The sequence below is a fragment of the Schistocerca serialis genome, chromosome 6, assembly GCF_023864345.2.
Source record: "Schistocerca serialis cubense isolate TAMUIC-IGC-003099 chromosome 6, iqSchSeri2.2, whole genome shotgun sequence".
NCBI classification, from domain to species: domain Eukaryota; kingdom Metazoa; phylum Arthropoda; class Insecta; order Orthoptera; family Acrididae; genus Schistocerca; species Schistocerca serialis.
This window is the reverse complement of record NC_064643.1, coordinates 310,195,734-310,214,632: the sequence shown is the minus strand read 5'-3', so window position 1 is coordinate 310,214,632 and position 18,899 is coordinate 310,195,734.

Here is an 18,899-nt window from a genome sequence, read left to right as displayed (position 1 = left end):
CAAATACATTAAATATTAGTCAAACATAACTTTACAACATTGTTTTGACTACGACTGCTAGCACTGTCCGTCAACTGCTGACCTCTGCCGCCTACTAGTACAACTACGTGCAGCTCTGTAACTCAGGTCCATGTCGGCTGGTGACATCTGTCGATGACTCATGTCTACAACGACATCGTCCTAAAAAGTGACAGGAGCGATGCGAAGGCGCTATGCCTCAGTCTGTTGAAACCGGTTGTCTAAAACAAAAAAATAAAATTATATGCGGACTTGGCTGTTGAATGGTTTTAACATCGCGGATGGTCATCAACGGCCAACATAGATCTCGGAATGGGATCTGGCACACTCCAGCGACTACTACTCCATGCGACATTCGTCTTGCACCATAGCGGCGCCGCGAGGTCACTCACACTACGCCTGGAACTGCAGACAAGGAGCTGACCCAGCGGCCGTCAGATGGAATCCAACACGCAGCTGAGTGAGACATCAGATACAAGGCTTGTGTGGAACAAGGCAACTGTAAACACAATTAATAAACAACTGACAATGCTTTATTATGATCACTCTTCACACGGATCCAGCTCCTGTCCTTATTTCACGCAGAGGTGTCCCCGTCGGCCCATCTGCAGTTTTATTCGACATGTCTACCACAATGCCGCGCGGGGTAGCATTGCGCTCTGGGGCGCTTTGACACGCTTCGCCCCCTCCCCCCTCCCCCCTCCCCCCCCCCCAAGATGTTCGAATCCTCCCTCTGGCTTAGGTGTCTGTGTTGTCCTTAGCAGAAGTTAGTTTAAATTAGTTTAAGTAGTGTGTAACCCTAGGAACCGATGACCTCAGTAGTTTTGTCCCATTTTTCATGCATGATCTTCTCCTCTTTTCTTTGGGCATGTATGCATTACTGATTATTTGCGATGAGCTCATTTCCTTGTGTGTTACATGTTTAAGTACCAGAAGTTGAAAATACCGCGACATTTGGAAAGTTCTTTCATTTAGAACACGACTGGTTTCGGGCTCTTATACGCCCACCTTCAGATGTTACAAGTTCGTGCTGTGACCCCGAGCGCCGCAGTGAACGAGTACATGACGAAGTGTATTACCAACAAGTGCAGAGCGTCGACCTTCTGGTTTAATGTAAATGATCAATCTCAATAGTCGCTAATTTTAATTTCTCACTAGTGGATCGAAAGAGGTAACTTTTGTACTTCCCTTTACAATTAATAGTACACAGTTCATTCGTCTCAAAACCTTTAAATTTCTCACGCGTGCCTTCAACGAAATTTTGAGGATATAACGGAGTATCCATGTTTCAAATATGTCTATATTATTCGTAGTCATGGGTTTCATCGTCCATTCTCCCATTCCGTACAGCAACTCCCGTTCGATATATCAATCTGTAAGTGACAGTCTGAGAACCGTCGTACATTACGTGTTATTAAGAACTTGTTGAAATTTTGTGAAGGTATTGTGAGTGTACTCTGTTCGACATCCTCCCTCTAGTGTTCAGAAATACATGTGCCATAATACTTAAACTTTCTTACTCTTCCAATTGGTATAGGTTCGAATGGCTTTGAGCACTATAGGACTTAACAGCTGAGGTCATCATTCCCATAGAGCTTAGAACTACTTAAACCTAACTAACCTAACGACAACACACACAACAATTCCCGAGGCAGGATTCTAACCTGTGACCTTAGCAATCGCGCGGTTCCAGACTGAAGCGCCTAGAACCGCACGGCCACACCGGCCGTCTCCAATTGGTAGACTATTAAATAACAGTGTGGCCTTATGAAAAGTTACAGCTTGTGTTCAAGTATTTTCTTTTCTTAATTTTGATGTCTAGAATCTAAATTTTACTATAATCACCCTCAATGTTAAGTAATCTTCCTAGATTTTTGCACGCATACCTCACTGACATTTATACGTATTTCTGTGCCTGCCACAGCCTCTTCAAAGATCTGTTTTGAATAAATACGAGTAACAAAGGCGACAAAATTCTATTTTTCCCGACTTCTATAGGGATCTTAGTCTTTTGGGATAATTCACCATTAATCTTTAGCTGAGTTGCCTAGTCCCAACATAATTTTTCTATGCACCTCAAGTTCCTTCTGACTTGATTGTCCAGCCACGTGTATTCATTTGTTCTCCTGCGGTAACTACTAGGATTACGCCTCCCCATCGCTCAGGAACGGCGTCAGAATAATTCGAGGAATACAACGAATATAAGAGTGGTTATCGAGGACACGTTATCTGGATCTCTTCTAACACATATATGATGCCTTGGCTCAGGACATTTACAGCTCACACTCACCTTTCTCCAAACTCAGTGAATCTGGGGAGGCAGTAGAGCAGTCACAGCTATCCACCTCTTTCGGTGGCTCTGGAACCAATAGCATCACACACTGCTAGTATGTATCACCTCGTATACTTTCCACCTTTCTTCCCGTGTAGAAATTATGTAGTAGATTTTTAGTATAACATCAACTAGTAATTCAATAAGTAACATTGACAGGAGATAAAGCAAAGCCACAGATCAGGATGAAATTTGCATTTCTGCATACGCTCATATGTTATCCCTTCCGCAGACAAGGACGACTTGTATTTATTTTTAGGACAGAGTGCTCGGTACTGCGATTGGAAGCGCATGCAAATAGTCTACAGTGGCCGTCGCTCCGAACCGCAGCGTAAGACTGACATAATTTGTATTAACACTTTTTAAGTTTTTCAGCTATTGCATATTCGAAATTTATTGTGCACGTGTTCGGAAAAATTGTTTACGAACGATACTAATCCAATATGCCAGCCGGTGTGGCCGAGGGGTTCTAGGCGCTTCAGTCTGGAACCGCACTGCTGCTACGGTCGCAGGTGCGAATCCTCCCTCGGGCATGGATGTGTGTGATGTCCTTAAGTTAGTTAGGTTTAAGGAGTTCTACGTTCTAGAGGACTGATGACCTCAGATGTTAAGTCCCATAATGCTCAGAGCCATTTGAACCATTAGAACCAGTCCTATATGAAATTGTGACTTTTGTTCCCACATCGTGTTTCATCTCCGCGATCCAAATTAGTTTTATAGGATTTGTTCCACATTTAATTGCCTTTCCATCTCCGAGAGCGAAATTAGTTTTTATAGGATTTGTTCCACATTTAATTGCCTTTCCTGGAAAGCAAGTTTCTAAATTAAATGTGAAAGAAGTCAGGGGCAGATCTTATGACTGTCATTTTGGCGAAAGGGGTTTTTACTCGTTATTGGGTGTGCGCTTCTTATTCAGTCGCTTGTGAGTTTACGCATATAATGTATCATCTCCGTAGACCTGCAGAGCGACACTGAGAAGACACGTCCGCAAAATAATACGGTGCTCTATACAGGGACTTCGCCATTAGCTCGCTCGCTTCCCCAGAAGTTCCCATTAAATTATTAACGAAACTGGTCGACAATCAAGTGATCACGCCCGTCGTTGACGGGAATTTTTCGGAGTGGTCCCATGATAATTTAATGTCGTCGGCTGCGAGAAGGAGATAAGTGAATGGTTCACTAGGAGGCCATATTTAGTCTGAGTATTGTAAAGACAGATGTATTTATTGGTTCGGAACGTTTTCCACCGTTATGGACGACATAATAGTAAAACCGGTGAGTGGAATATAATATTACAAATCTTTAATGTGTTATAAATCTCTTACCATTAAGCTTACCATATCAACCTATGTTTCAGAGCTAAAATTTTGAAAACTAGAACAGAAAGTATAGCATTTGGGAATCTACGTAGTTTTCAGAAGTATCGTGTAGGGACATGACGTTCTCGGCATTGTAAACTGTGCTGTTTACCTCTGTGAGACACCGTTTCCGTTACACAGTGAGACCTCTTATTTCGGCATGCTGTTGTAATTGTTGGTTTGAACGTATGCTCACTGTCTGGCATAAAAGTGGTAGTGCAAGATTTACTGCTGTAATTTTCCCTTGAAGATATATGAAGATTGCCTCGTCTGACTATCGAAATGGAAAGGATCCTATTATCTCGATACTGAAGGTCGTGACACGGAGGAAACAGGGTGTGGAATGTCATTAGTTTGCGCCGGCGTCGAAATATTGAGTAGTACTGGAACTACGGTGACTGCGGGAAATATTTTACAATCTCGAGGAGCTCCTCTGCCATTTATTACGAGCTAATGAGGAGAAAGTAGTACAGCCGTCCCAGATAACCGTGAGAGTACACGTACCTCGTTTGTTTGGTTCTTCGTCGGCCCGCCTATCATGTTTACGAAGCACCGATGCAGAGAATATGGGACTATCTTTGATGTATTTAATAGAATGCTTCAAAATTTTGCGGTCAAAAATACATACAGAACAAGATTTATAAATTCATCGTTCGCGACAACCGGTATTAATAAGTTCTGTACAAAATGATTAACTCACTTAACTGCAGAGTAAAAATCATTTTACCCCAGCCGGCCGATGTGGCCGAGCGGTTCTAGGCGCAAGACCGCTACGGTCGCCGGTTCGAATCTTGCCTCGGGCATGGATGTGTGTGGTGTCTTTAGGTTACTTAGGTTTGAGTAGTTCTAAGTTCAAGGGGACTGATGACCTCAGATGTTAAGTCCCATAGTGCTCAGAGCCGTTTGAACCATTTTTCAATTGATCCCCCCTAGCTCGTGCCTTTCATTTACACTGAAGCGTCAAAGAAACTGGTATAGGCGTTAGTATTCAAATACAGAGATATGTAAACAAGAAGAATACGGTACTGCGGTCGGCAACGTACATATAAGAAAACAAGTGTCGGGGGCATTTGGTAGATCGGTTACTGCTGCTAAAATGGCATGTTATCAAGGTTTGAGTGAGTTTGAACGTGGTGTTATACGTGGTGCACGAGCGATGAGACACAGCATACCCGAGATAGCGATGAAGTAGCGATTTTCCCGCACGACCATTTCACGAGTGTACCGCGAATATAAAAAATCCGGTAAATCATCAAATCTCCGACATCGATGCGGCCGGAAAAAGATCCTCCAAGAACGGGACCAATAACGACTGAAGGGAATCCAGCAGGACAATGCGATACTCCACTCGTCCAGAATTGCTACTGAGTTGCTCCAGGTTCTTCTGAGTTCAAACAATTCCATTGGCCACCAAACTCGCCACACATGAGCATTATTGAGCATATCTGGGATGCCTTGCAACGTGCTGTTCAGAAGGGATCTCTATCCCCTCGTACTCTTACTGATTTATGGACAGCCCTGCAGGATTCATATTGCCAGTTCCGTCCAGCATTCAAATCAAATGGCTCTAAGCACTATGGGACTTAACATCTGAGGCCATCAGTCCCCTAGACTTAGAACTACTTAAACCTAACTAACCTAAGGGCGTCACATACATCCATGCCCGAGGCAGGATTCGAACCTGTGACAGTAGCAGTATCGCGATTCCGGACTAAATTCCTAGAACCTCTCTGCCACAGCGGCCGGCCCTCCAGCATTACTTCAGACATTAGTTGAGTTCACGCCATGTCGTGTTACGTCTCTTATGCGTGCTATCGCAGGCGCTACACGATGTTAGGCAGGTGTACCAGTTTCTTTGGTTCCTCGGTGTACGATAGGCCAGTAGTTGCTGCTCCATTACCTCTCTCCTCGGTGTGTTGTTATAACTGTGCATTACACGCTTAAATAGTCGAGAAACCGTTCACACATGATCCAACACTGTCATTTCAGATTTCACTATGGAAACTTTTATTTGGTAAGAGATTTGTCCATTTCTTTATGTCTTTAACGACTTGGTCTCTCGTCAATTTCTATATTCCGAAGTACCTTTCATGAAATATGGATATCGACTGTTATCTGTACATTCATTCGGTTCTCTGGGCACTACATTATACTAAATGCAAGTCTAGAAGTTTAATCAAGGAGCAGTATTTGACAACTTGTCACATTCTGCAATCATGGGGAAACAACACAGACGACTAAGTACAATTTTAGGGCTCCGTCGCTCAGTCTGCAAAAATGGAACCTTTATAAAATCGCTTTGTTGTCCGTCTGTATACTGTCTGTCTGTCTGACTGACTGTTAAGAACTCTCTATCTCAGAAACAGGTAAACGTGTAAACTTGATTTATGTTACATCCTTGGCGATATAAAAATATTATGCCTCTATGTCAACTCAGTCGAAAGATACAGCTATATGTGTAACATTTTTGAGACTCCTAAACTCACGCATCAAAACCTTTAGTGTACTTCCCTTTGACGTAGAATCATGAAATGTAACAGGAAGAATGGTTTCGCAGTAGAAGAAAAGCAAAAAAAATAGGAAATTGTTAAATTGTAATAATATCATAGGAACTATTTTCTCACTTGTTATCCGCCTGACTGTCTGTCCGTCTCATAAGACCCCATTTTCTCAGGAACGGGTTGACGTTACAAGTAGAAATTCATGTCACATGTTAGTGTCTGTCGTCTCTTGGCTGTGAAAAAATTTAAGCTTGTACGTCAGTGCAGTCAAACGATACTGTCACTAGTGTGACATGTCCGCATCCATAGCTGAGTGGTCAGCGCGGCAGAATGCTAGGCGAGAGGCCCGGGTTCGACTCCCGGCTGGGTCTTCTCCACTCACGGACTGGGTGTTGTGTTGTCTTCATCCTCATATCGTCCTCGTCGACAAAAAAATCGCCAAAGTGCCGTCACCTAAAAAGACTAGCACCAGGTGTAAGGTCTACCCGACTGGAATCCCTCTCCACAGGACATTTCAATTAATTTTCATGTCAAGTATTTTGATACTTGCAAACTCACTCATCAAAACCTATATGATGCTTTCTGTTGACCTATAGTCATGAAATTTGGCAAGCAGCAAGATTTCGCAGTACAGATAAAGGGGAAATCCGAAAATTGTTAATTTGTGACTATATGACACGAAAAAAAATATCGTTTGTCGTTTCTTATCCATCAATGTGTATGTCCACCTGTTAAGATCCCTTTTTCTGAGGAATGGGTGGGTTTATCCATTTGATACTTATGTCATATAATAAGGACTACGGTGTCTTGGCGCTGTACAAAAACAAAAACTGCTTCTGTGTCAATGCAATCAAAAGATACGGCCATTTACGTGAACTATTTTGATATGTTGCTATTATCGATATCGATAACAGGCAAAAATCTTCAAAATTCTCGATTTTCGGGTTGAAAGACTTTCTGTATAGATAGCTAAGATTTTACGGACCCCTCAGTGGGCGAGTCCTATTCTCACTCATCCGGATTTCTTAAGGTAGCTCCGGCAACGTCAGTTCAGTAGGCAATTGTTTGTTACGAAATATCAGTAGTTTGCAAACAAGCATTGGCCATGGAGGAGCCTGTTCACTTTTTTGAAATACTCACTTTCATTCAATGAAAACTTATTTCAAAATATTCAACATAAGATTCTCTATAAATTGCACAGTTTTAGCCTTAAATGTTTGAGATACCCTACAAATATTTTCAGCATATGATAACAAAATTGTAGTCTTTTTGTACTTGAAACTTTTCTCTGTTCCACAGTCTTGTTGCTCTTATTAGCCATCTACAGTGAGCTCTGAAATGAACTTTTGCTGATGAATATCAGTGAAAATGATACTCGTGAATAATTCTGTAATCGCTCAGCCCTTCTCTGCAAAATTAAATGATTTCCCTGTTTCTACTTTTGTAGCCGAGTTAGTGTTGTTTTTTCTCTGCACACGATATTTCGAGAACTTCGCTGATTATCTTCGGAAGACATCGAGAGCAAATTTCTTGGCCTGCTGTTTACAAACACGAAACAAATGGCAAATGAGCAAGCAGCATGCCACCCTTAGCCACTGTTTCGGGGCGACGTCAGAGAATAAATGTGTCACAAGAAATTAAAACCACCTAAAAGGCTGTACCAGACCATAAAAAAGTTATCAGTGTGCAAAAGTGGCGTCATAAGATGCCTTAATAGGCCCTTATCTAAGCGTTGGTCTTAAATTTCTGTTAGACTTTTATTCTTTGACGTCGCAGAAAACAGTCGCTAAGGCGACACGTAGCGTAACCCGTTCGCAGTCTGGAGTTCAAACGGCGAGTAACGAAAGACAACTAGAGGAGTACCAAAAATATCGTGAAAGGAAAATGTCAACATTAGATCACCTACATGCTGAAAGATGCGGAAGTCATATGTACATTTTCGCTGTTTCCTGTAAATGTATTTTAATGTTCGGGTTGTTAGCTTGCTAATCCGACAGATGAGCTAAGCGCAAACCAAATTCTCGTCACTTCTTCACAATTATCGGTCTGTGTATTACGTGCCAAAGTATCTGTTATCCTTCCCCGTCTGAAGATGTTTTCTTATGATTAATGTAATATTTTTGATACAACAGAGACAAAAACCGTGATTGAGAGATGTAGAAAGAGTGGTGGTCTACTAGTATAACCACAAGATATTTCTTAGAAATATCATTCTGAAATTTCTGTTATCAGTACACTTCACCGATGAAACGACCTACACTAGAAATTACTTCATACTTTAGCCTCCAGAAATTAGGCGGAGAATGGCCGAACTATCTCATCTCGAACAGTTCTGCATCAGTGTTTGGGCAGGGATTGCAGGTGACCAACTACTTGGGTCATTTTTTCCGATACGGCGTTAATGGACGCACACATGTGCAGTTCCTGCAAAACCCACTGTATCTTTTACTGGAGAATGTGCCTTTACCAATACTACAAGTATTGTGGCTGATGTACAACGAGGGTCAGCCCATCTTTTTGTGACTGCTCGTCAACACCTCACGGCGAGAAGGATCTCTGTAGTCCTTCTGACTTTTTTTATGCGTCCAGTATAGCGAAAAATCCTATCTATAAATTTTAAATAGAATTTACCACCTGAGATAAAGTAGGACAACAGTTCGCATCACCCATTACACATTCTTTTGACTGCCTCCATGTGCTTCGGAAAATCACAGTTCACCAGACAGTCCTAAATCAGATAGGTAAAATTTTGCTATGGAAAACCCAATCGCAAAGATGTTGCGAATCAGGAGGGGGAGTAATAACTAATACTGCAGATCTGAGTTTTGTATTGAGACTGACAAGGGGTATTTGAAAACGGACCTAAAAACCGAAGTTGGGAAAATTAAAACAGATATAGATGGGATGATCGAGGGGAAGCAAACAGAGATTGTAACCGAAATGGGACATTGCTGGTGAAGTGAGATGCGTTGATGGTAAAACAGGTAATGCCAAAAAGTCGATGGACATAGAAGTGGAAAAGATAAAGACTCGAGACACTCCATAACGTGTTTGGAAGAATCGTTGAGAGCAAAAGGGCCATTCTGCAGAATCGGCGGATTTTGGATGAAGCGATTAATGCGGAAACAGAACTGCGAGAACAGAAAATTGTAGATATGACCAGGAAATTGAACACTCAAGTGACAGGTCAAGCGGCGAGTGTAATAAATGTAATAAAATGATGTGGACAGGAAAGAGCTTTGCTAATGATGGAAAGTATCATGCAATAAAATTTCTTGCTGCATCTAGAGACAGTCACACGCTGTGAATGTCTGAGGCAGTTAAACGGCGATGTCCAGTCATGGGAAATTGTGATGAATAATTCATTTACCAGTTACGAAGTGTCTGAAAAGTGTTTTGTGAATAAACTCTGGAGTGAAGCGAAGCAGGCATGACACGAGACACGAGAGTATAACGATGGTAGTGTTTTGCGTGCATGAGCTAAATACCCTAACACACGTAAGTAGGTCACTCGGCGCTATGACCGAAATTACAACACCAAATTGATAATTGCCGGAATCTTTGCAGTGGGACTTAGTTCATAGTCTGACAACTCAGTCTAAGAATTTTTGTACTTGGTCGAAAAGTTTGAACAGGCGTTGCAATGTAAGCCAGAAAATCTTAACAGCAGTCAAGTGGATGGATATCAATAAGATCTTTTCAACTATTATGAACGAAACCAACGTTATTGGCACAATAACAGCAATGGGAATAATTATTAAAGGTGCAGTAATCAAGGAGTTATAAGAAATCGTGAATAGGAGCAAGAGTTGAAGGATCGGAAAACTAATTTTCGCCACATCTCATATCCGGAGATGACAAAGTAAACTGACGCGCCAAAGTAAAAGGCGGGCATGAATACAATACTATACAGGAAATCAGAAAACAAGGCTCGAATAAGGGAAATGTTGACCGTAAAAGATGAAAAAAAATTAAGGAGGATTAGGGAGCAAATTAACAGAAATGGCAGAGGGATAAGTGAGAGAAATATATTAAATGGTGATGAGATGTGGCTGGAATGTTTATTTTAATGAAGAGCATAATAAGATAGTAATAGAAAACATTTGGGGAAAACTAAGTATCAAATTCGAGACCTGAAGTAAACGGAAACTTGACTGAAATAGAATGTAATGTGAAATAGACTGGTATCCAGTCTATTAGCAAGATCCTTGTGAGGTGGGTAGTAAGTCACAGAAGCAAGATTTTAATGCCTCGTCAGAAGCTAAAGAAACTCGTTATAGTATGTATCGGCAGATTTTGAAGGAGATAGTTGAGTCGTATCTTGTATCAGCGGATGTGGAAACAGTTGATTATTTGACTACCAAAGTAATAGATTTATTCTCAAGAGACAATGATGGAGAGATTTCACGACATAGTTGTGGATGAGGATAGCGCTGCCTCTGCAGGGGATATTTCGGAAGAGGGAATCAGTGCTTTCATTTCTGTAGGGGGAGCCGAGCCAGTGGTGTTAGATGACGATGATCACTGAGTGTGTTCGAAACAGACCAAGAGATAACAATAAGAAATTATGAGGAAACTAGTGAATTAGATTCAGAAATTAATACTAAATAGTACGTAAAGAAGGAAGTGGATTAGAATATCAATGATTGGAATCAGTGTGGGAAAATGTTAGAAACACTGTCACCACAGAGGTGCAGAATGGAAAGATTTAATGTGGCAAGGGAGTGTAAGGAAAGATCTGGGTGCGAGAGAAATGTATGTTGTTTATTTAAAAGAGTTAATGAAAATGAAAATGAATTTCTAGTCTGTGATCTAAATATTATGCGTCATGCATTAAAGCAAGGGGCGAAAATCAGTATCAAATTGATAGAGATTAAAGATACGAGGATTTCGGAAGGAGTACTTTACAGTAGCAAGGAAGATTGGGCTAAGTAAAAATACACTCCCGGGAAAAAATTAGCACATTTCTTCAGAGAATATATTGTTGATGACGACGTACATAGGGAGGAACGATCACCTACTGAAATAAGGGAAATCCAAGTTCGTAAAGAAAGATATTGGTGTTCATTTTTTCCGCGCGCTATACGAGATTGAAATAACAGAGAATTGTGAAGGTGGTTCGGTGAACCCTCTACCAGGCACTTAAATGTGATTTGCAGAGTATCCATGTAGATGTAGCATCACTCTTCACATACCGAGCGCTGGTTAGTATCCCTCCAAAAAAAAAAAAAAAAAAAAAAAAAAAAAAAAAAAAAAAAAAAAAAAAAAAATAAAGGTGAACGATAATTGTAGCTGATCGAATCCCAGACCATAAGACCTGTGGTTGGGCCAGTGTGTCTCTGACAAATGCACTCTACAAGACATCACTCATCAGGTGTATGTCGTAGCGCACACGCAAACGACCATCACTTGGTGCAAGCAGAATCTGCTTTCATCACTGAAGACCGCAGCAGCTATTCCACCTTCCAAGCGATCCTCTGACGGCACCAGTTGACCCGTGCACGTCCATGCAGTGGCGTGAGTGCAAGATGGGCTAGAGGTGTGCTTGTCCATTGTCCCACAGCTAATAACCGGTTTGCAATAGTTCGTGTTTACACTTCTGGGCTCACAAGACTTATCTGGGCTACGATAGCTGTATGATCTTCCACTCGCGCCCCTACAACACGACTACCCTGGAGGGCATTTGTGCTGCATGGACGTCCAGAGCCTCGCCTAATGGTGACAGAATGTTCACGTGATACTTTATACCAGCATCGTTGCACAACTGACACAGCACGTCCAACTTGTGTGACACTTCCTCGAAAGGTCCATCCTGCTATTTGGAAGGCAAAAATTTAGCCCTTTTAAATTCTATCGGTTGCTATAGGAAGCACTAGTGCATATCCATGGAATGGTCGCCTGCTTGCTTCACACGTCTGCGCCACGCTAAACTGTTACCGTTACCAACATATGGCGCTATGGTAGCTACGTCACTACGCTGTCTGTTAGCGGACGGCGTTGAAACCATTATCAGTACATCTACTATTACCCATGCTGCACATGCCGGCTTCGGAGCAAAATCGACGACGTCTTTCCATTTGTACAACTTTATTTTTCTTTCCGGCAGAGTATAATGTTTCACTACCGGCAACTAAAATTACTGTACAAAGAAGAAATGCAGATGATAAACTGGTATTCATTGGACAAATCTGTTATACTAGAAATGACATGTGATTACATTTTCACGCAATGTGGGTGCATATATCCTGAGAAATCAGTACCCAGAACAACCACCTCTGGTCGTAATAACGGCCTTCATACGCATGGTCATTGAGTCAAACAGAGCTTGGATGGCGTGTACAGGTACAGCTGCCCATGCAGCTTCAACACGATACCACAGTTCATCAAGAGTAGTGACTGGCGTGTTGTGACGAGCCAGTTGCTCGGCCACCATTGACCAGACGTTATCAATTGGTGAGAGATTTGGAGAGTGTGCTGGCCAGGGCAGCAGTCGAACATTTTCTGTATCCAGAAAGGCCCGTACAGGACCTGCAACATGCGGTCGTGCATTATCCTGCTGAAATGTAGGGTTTCGCTGGGATCGAATGAAAGGTAGAGCCACGGGTCGTAATACGTCTGAAATGTAACGTGCACTGTTCAGACTGCCGTCTATGCGAACAAGAGGTGTAACCAATGGCACCCCATACCATCCTGCCGGGTGATACGCCAGTACGGCGATGACGAAAACACGCTTCCAATGTGCGTTCACCGCGATGTGACCAAACAAGGATGCGACCATCATGATGATGTAAACAGAACCGGGATTCATCCGAAAAAAATGACGTTTTGCCATTCGTGCACCTAGGTTCGTCGTTGAGTACACCATCGCAGGCGCTCCTCTCTGTGATGCAGCGTCAAGGGTAACCGCAGCCATGGTCTCCGAGCTGATACTCCATGCTGCTGCAAACGTCGTCGAACTGTTCGTGCAGATGGTTGTTGTCTTGCAAACGTCCCAATCTGTTGACTCAGGGATCGAGACGTGGCTGCACGATCTGTTACAGCCATGCGGATAAGATGCCTATCATCTCGACTACTGGTGATACGAGGCCATTGGGATCCAGCACGGCGTTCCGTATTACCCTCCTGAACCCAGCTATTCCATATTCTGCTAGCAGTCATAATGTCGCGATACGATAAACCGGAATCGCGACAGGCTACAATCCGGCCTTTATCACAGTCGGAAGCGTGATGGTACGCATGCCTCTTCCTTACACGAGGCATCACAACAACGTTTCACCAGGCAACGCCGCTCAACTGCTCTTCATGTATGAGAAGTCGACTGGAAACTTTCCTCATGTCAGCACGTTGTAGGTGTCGCTACCGGCGCCAACCTTGTGTGAATGCTCTGACAAGCTAATCATTTGCATATCACAGCATCTTCTTCCTGTCGGTTAAATTTCGCGTCTATAGCACATCATCTTCGTGGTGTATCAATTTTAATGGCCAGTAGTGTAAGTGATTTCGGTGATGGCGATGTAGCTATAGACTCATCAGTTAAAGACAGGAAATTTGGTAAATCAATGGAACAAACGAATTGTTGCTGGAGGAAGATGGAAAGAGTGATGTAATTGATGAGAGTTTGTATCGGCGTTAGAGCTACTGAGAGGGATACAAAGGAGGAGGAGGACATAAGTGCTTTAAATCCTGTTGAGGGATACGAGGTGCAGACTTTAAGTGACGAAATTGACTTATAATGGAGTTTGAACGTCTTACTCGATTACACTACAGGTTTGGAAGTAGCGTTGTCAAAGTTACAGATCTCATATGATTTGTGGGTTATAAACAAACCGAGATAGGTAGGGTATTTGAAAAGAGAAGAACTGAATTATGGATAAATGAATTGCTGGAACTTGAAAGAGGTGAAGAGGTTGAAGGTTGTTCGATAGACGAGGTGGGGGAAAGAGGTAGGGGTAACAAAAACAGTCTGTTCAGGGAGTAATGTGTTCAGAGGAGGGAAGTTGAAAGTGTACAACCAGTTGTAGAAATTGAGATGTGCTTGAAAGATATGCGCACTCATTGACTCACAAGGCAGAATATCTGCAGTTTCGGAAAAGTCTGTAAGTTGTCATAGAATTAAGAATTTAGAAATTTTTCCAGTAACAGGCTCATCATTAGAAATGCCTTTGGTGGACTAAGTAAGCAATAAAAAATGAAATATTGTTTGATATAATGTGTGGGGTACATAATTTTAATATGGGATGTCTCATAGTGAACAGCCTAATTGAAAATATTCTATTTTTACATAAATAGAAGTAATTTGAATATGAGCTAGAGACATTTTAATAGAGAAAGTACATGTTGCCCTGGCCGACAGGGTTAACAGTAAGGAACTGTTGAACGGGCAGATAATAAAGATTATTGAAATGATTGAAAATTTCCAATATCAACTGCCGATAGTAAAGCCATGCAGGCTAGGCGAAGACAGATGTTGAAAAGGGTAGTAATGGAGAGATGTGGAAGTGACTACAGAAATCACATTGTAGTCGTTAAGATAAAAGATAACTCCACAAGAATATTGTTAGATGCTAAAAAATTAAGTAATATAATCTTTAGAGAACATCATCAACAGGACAGTATGGCAGAATTACTGCACATTCTCACGAATGATATTGAAGTTTATAAAAGCTAAACAGGATGGATTCCGCACAGGAATAGCAGAATTAAAATTTTAACCAGACTAAGATATTCATTACTTTGCTTTCTGGATAAAATAATTTTAATATGGAATTCTTATGGAAAGAAAAATGGGTTGTTGGGAAATTTTCACATAATCAAGCAATTCTGGAAACTATTTACGTCATTTGCATTACCACTTGTCTCATGAGAATGTCTGTTCGTTTTGGAAAGGCGTTCAGGGCCTTAGCTACGGGGATTACTTAGAACATCAATTATTGGTAGCTATAACTAGGTCCCTTTTCGACGGATCTGACGTCTTCATTGCTGACGGTGGCTGCAGAGTAACACATGCGTGTTTGGAGTACTTGGCTTCTGGTGCCAGGCTCATTACGGAGAACTTCAGCAACTCGTATCTGTAGAAAGTATCTGAAGAATGTCAACAAGGTGCTGCGAAATGGTTGAGTAAGCGAAGTGTAACGACGCATTCACTGTTGTGAATCATTAGTATGTGCAGTTTAAGCAGATACAAAGGTCGATTCAAATGAGTTAATTTCTTAAAGCAAACGATATCCTGCGTAAATGAATGCAAATTCGAAAAAGTGTTTGAAATCTAGAACCAGCATTATTCTAATCCAATTTAATTTAATCTTGAATGTGTATGTTCATGTATTTGTTTGTGCTGAATCCTTGTATTTCTCTAAATAAGTCGTACTGCTTCATGCAACACCTCAAGTTGCTTGCACTACTGGTTGGACTTAAGTAGAGGAATCGCTAAATGTCACGAGTCATGCTATGTTCTACTAAATGTTTCACCCATTAAATGGAGGTGTTGTAAAGTAACCTTTGACTGGAACCGAATGTAACAACTAGTTCTTGAGCGGTCGAGGTATAGTTCTCTCTTGGTAAGTGCGACCAGGACGCGCCTACAATATAAGACTGTAACTTAACGAGTCTTTGGAGAATCCCGAGGCAGAAGCGAACATAACAAAGAGGTAAAGGTGTACTGAGTTCGAGTAAATATGAACAGAAATATAGAAGTATGAAAATAGTTCCCTCAGAGCAAATACGGAGAAGGTCTGTAAACAGTGAGATCAGCACAAGCGAGCGACTGGGTTTTATCGTCAGGGCGTTTAAAGGCAACCGAAGGTCACCCGTGCTGCGCTGCAATGAGATGGAAGATAAGCGGCGTGTGGGGCTGGATAACGACATACACAGCACACACTTTAATTACCTGAAATGCGGCCAGGAAGACTGGTACAATAAACGCAGGAACATTATGTCAATCGGAGGACGTCAGTCAGCGGACTGCAATTTATCGTACATGTAATTAACATCTGCAGTCATAAACATATTTACACACAAATCCTTCATTAAACCACGAATATTTACACTTACTGAATGATAAATAGTTCAGTGATACACAATGTACCATACATCAGGTAATGGTATTGCGCAATCGACATCGTCGCGACAAACAACGAATACTACATTGTAATTAAGTGTTCTACAATATTAAGTTCATATGCCTAACGGTGTCGAAGCAAACCGTTCTCCTCACACTGTTAATATGAAACAGTATATAGTTATTAGTCAATCCATTTATTATTGTGTGGTCAATGCTGATTATACACTAAAGACCCAAAGAAACTGGTGCACTTGTCTAATATCCTGTAGGGCCCCCGCGAGCACACAGAAGTACCACAACACGACGTGGAATGGACTCGACTATTGTTTGAAGTAGTGCAGGAGGGAAATGACACAATAAATCCTACACGGCTCTCTATATTTCCGTATGATTACGAGGAGGTGGAGTTCTCTTGTAAACAGCACGTTGCAAGTGACCTCATATATGCTCATCCGTGTTCACGTCTGGGGAGTTTCGTGGCCAGCAGAAGTGTTTAAACACAAAAGAGTGTTCCTGTAGCAGCTCTGTGGCAATTATGGACGTGTGGGGTGTCGCGTTGTCCTGCTGGAATTGCCCAAGTCAGTCGCAAAGTACAATGGATATGAATGCCTGTAGGTGATAAAAAAATGGCTCAGAGCACTATGGGACATAACTTCGAAGGTCATGAGTCCCCTAGAACTTAGGACTACTTAAACCCAACTAACCTAGGGACATCACGCACATCAATACCCAAGGCAGGATTCGAACCTGCGACAGAAGCAGTAGCGCGGTTCCAGACTGTAGGGCCTAGAACCGTTCGGTCACCACAGCCGGCTGTAGGTGATCAGACAGGATGCTTACGTACGTGTCACTTGTCAGAATCGTATCTAGATATATCAGGGGTCCTGCATCACACCAGCTGCACACGCCCCACACCATTACAGAGCCTCCAACCCTACACCAGCTTGAACAGTCCCCTGCTGACACGCAACGTCTAATGAGGATGTCTCCATAACCATACATGTCCACCCGCTCGATACAACTTGAAGCGAGACTTGTACGACTAGACAACGTGTTTTCTGTCATCAACAGTCCAATGCCGGTGTTGACGGACCCAGGCGAGGCATAAGGCTTCGAATAGTGCACTCATCAAAGTTACACGAGTGTTTCGTTGATTGTTTCACACACTGACACTTACTGATGGCATGGCACTGAAATCTGCAACAATCTGCGAAAGGGTTGCACTTGTGTTGCGTTGAAGGATTATTTTCAGTCGTCGCTGGTCCTTTTTTTTGCAGGATCTTTTTCCGGCCGCAGCGAAATCGGAGATCTGGTGTTTTACCGGATTCCTGCTATTCGCGGTACCCTCTTGAAATGGTCATACGGGAAATTTCCCACTTCATCGCAACTTCGGAGATGCTGTCTCCCATCACTCGTGTGCTGGTAATAACACCACGTTCAAACTACTTAAGTGTTGATGACCTGCCATTCTAGTAGCAATAAGGGATCAACAATTGCCCCAGACATTTGTTGTCTTATATAGGCGTTGCAGACCACAGCGCCGTATTCTGCCTCTTTCCGTATCTCCTTATTTGAATACGCAATTCCATAGCAGTTTCTTTGGCAGTTCAGTGTAATAGAAGCACAAATATGTCGAGGTTCATGAGATATGTTGTTAAAAATGATAAGAACTGGTGTCAGCAGACACGTCATTCTTGGTATACAATCTTTTGTGTCGAAATGGTAGTCCATTTGAAAATATATCAAAATGTTATACGAATAGTGTAATTTGGTGGGGAACTGCTCGAGCTCGTATTGGTTGAACTGTCACGGCATAGTGGCCATTCGTGGTGAGAGCAGCAAACGGGGAAGAGAGGGAACTGTTCGAGACGTTGATCGAGGAGCAGAGACCCTGGCTTTCTGTCATCGGAGAATGCAGTAGAGTGATATAATTTCGTTTGTGTGGAGATATTATGGATCGCCTGTCGGATCTTGGTAATGGGCCTCTAAAAATGGTTCAAATGGCTCTGAGGACTATGGGACTTAACATCTAAGGTCATCAGTCCCCTAGAACTTAGAACTAATTAAACCTAACTAACCTAAGGACATCACACACATCCATGCCCGAGGCAGGATTCGAACCTGCGACCGTAGCGGTCGCGCGATTCCAGACTATAGCACCTAGAACCGCTCGGCCACCCCAGCCGAATGGGCCTCTAACAAATCGGGTGATGGGACATGAACTGACTGCACATTGCGGTTGGTTCTTAGTGAGGATTCTGTCATCTTTACGTTATATAATTGAAGGGCTGTTGGTATACTTCAGTAATTACCTCTATTTATGTATAAAAGTTAAATCAGCAGTAGTACCTATGATTATTACAAATATTTCCATTTTGCTTATGTTCATTAATTTATAATTCGAATAACTTGTCTACTCTCAATAATTCGACCAAAGGTTCCCCTTTTAGTAAATTATTTGCTATTAGAGAAGCAGGACGTTAAGCAGGTGGAGTACGGCTCGTCCCTACCACTAGTGAAGCTTCATTTCGTGCCTTACATTGTCCCCTCTATCACATTAAATTCAGAGCAAGAAAGTCGCAAATTTTTGTACTATTTCAACGTTTTGCAACCACATTCCTCGGAGCTAA